The following is a 2052-nucleotide window of genomic DNA, read 5'->3' as shown; positions in this document are numbered from 1 at the left end:
ATCTGCACTCATTTTAAAAAAATTGACCGGATTTTTAAATCCAAAGAAAGGTGACTGAAATTTCTTTCCGTTTATCAAATATCGTCAAATTTGTACTACGCCTTTGATTTATCAGGGATAATTTGTAATTCACTAATATTCAACACATATATAGTAAATATTATCCTCATTTAACCCCTTCAATCCATTTCATTTCTATTACAGATTCATATTCCTAATCACCTTCTAATTGCCCCTCGGTCCAATTTCGGTTCAATTATCGATACTATATTTCGTGTTTCAGTAAAATTTAAAATCTTGATAGCTCGAGGAATTGAAGAAGATAACACATTGCACAGGAATACAAAATATAAAAATTTTGAATTCAGAATTTCAAGTAGTTATGTAATACAATTCAAGTAGTATGCATTTGATCAGTGACAAGTTGATTCACAATCACTTTTTGATTCATCACAACCTGTATGTTGTCCAGTAGTAAAGCAACACCAACAACCGTGAATGAAACTCGGATCTGTTGTAATCTTACTCTTTTCCCCGCAAATCCAAGGCACACAAAACCCATTTTAAGGCGCCTTTTCTGAGCGTTTGTTCACCAGGTCACCTGCTTCTCAAAAGAATTATGGTCATTTTAATAGAAAACAAAAGTATAATATATATATAACAAAAAATATAATGTGAATTAGACTTACTTTGGCAAAAAAATGAGTTGGACATAATAAGAATTGTAGTGAATATGAGCGTGGATAAAAGTTTAGAGGTGGCCATGTTAAAAAACTTTATGATGATCTATGAAAATGAGGATGAGAATTTGGTGATACATTTTTTTACTTGAAAGATAAATTTATATTGTTCCAGTTATTTATTACTCTATCTCTAGATATAGTAGTATAAGATTTGATGGGTTGACTTCCAACTTGAGCTACGCTATTTATTTGGATGGAGTATTAAATATTTTAATAGTGCCAACAACTTTTAAAGGAACATATCTATTTTTCTATCACCATCTTAAAAATTATCGAAGAAAAAAAAGCAAAGATCTTAAATATACTAGCCTTTTTTTAATAAATTCTTCAAAATCTTATGAGTTTTTAGAGAGGTGTTTATAAGATTAAAAATATACTAGCAAATACATCAAGCTCCACTAATTTTTCAAATAAAAAACCCAATTCATTAACATTTGAATATCCCAAATTTTATTGATCTATAAAATTCAAATTTGAATACCACAAATTTTAATAAACTTTTTAAAATCAAATCTAAATTGTACACACTCAGATTTTAAAAGATTTTTTACAATACTAGTTGAATACCACAAGAAGTAGTGCCTGTCCACAATTGAGTTTAAACAATTTGATGAATCTTGTAATATACAATGTAAAAATTGTCTGAACTATGAAAACAAAAGTAACAGTGAGGCCATGTCATAATTTAGAGGAACATGAGAAAGAAACTCACGAGAAGGATAACGTTAACCAAGCATGAGAAAGAAAAACTAGAGCATTTTAGGCACCAAAGTTAACATACGACTGCATAAAGGGAACTATATACTTACATGCAAAACATTGCTCAAGAAGTCGACAAGTGCCAATTTTAGGAGATGGCCTTACATGAATTAGCCCTTCGCGCATATAAAGAAGGCAGAGTTACATAAATTACAAATTAAACCAAATTTGGTGTCAAAGTTATACCAAATAATCTCCAACTCATTACATTATTTTGATGTAATTTTACACAAAGATAGTGTAGAAACTACGCTATTTTCAAATTCAACTCTGACTAGTAACACTAAATTTTACACCATTCTTGTCATTTATTGATTATTTAATTACTAAAGTACAAAAATAAAGTTAAAGGTAATAAGGTTAATGGATACAAATAGAATAAATTTATTTCAGCAAAGTAGTGTAAGAGCATCTTCAATGCATCACACTATTTTGGTGTGAAATCTACACCAAAATGGTGTAAGAGTTACACTATTTTGATATTCATCTTCAACCCACATACACCAAATATTACACCATTTTTGTACTATACATGTTATTTTACTAGAGT

The 2052-nt window shown here is 29.3% G+C and overlaps 1 long non-coding RNA gene across 1 annotated transcript; it reads right to left on the bottom strand.

The window, feature by feature from the left end:
- Positions 1-341: 341 nt before the first annotated feature.
- On the bottom strand, positions 342-798 carry LOC141690264 (uncharacterized). The gene is made up of 2 exons (XR_012562701.1): positions 690-798; positions 342-601 (listed from the first exon to the last, which is right to left on the bottom strand). It is a non-coding gene; the product is annotated as an uncharacterized LOC141690264 (long non-coding RNA).
- Positions 799-2052: the final 1254 nt, after the last annotated feature.

The sequence above is a fragment of the Apium graveolens genome, chromosome 10, assembly GCF_009905375.1.
Source record: "Apium graveolens cultivar Ventura chromosome 10, ASM990537v1, whole genome shotgun sequence".
NCBI lineage: Eukaryota > Viridiplantae > Streptophyta > Magnoliopsida > Apiales > Apiaceae > Apium > Apium graveolens.
Note: the sequence above shows the minus strand (reverse complement) of the source record. Positions and strands in the feature narration are given on the sequence as shown.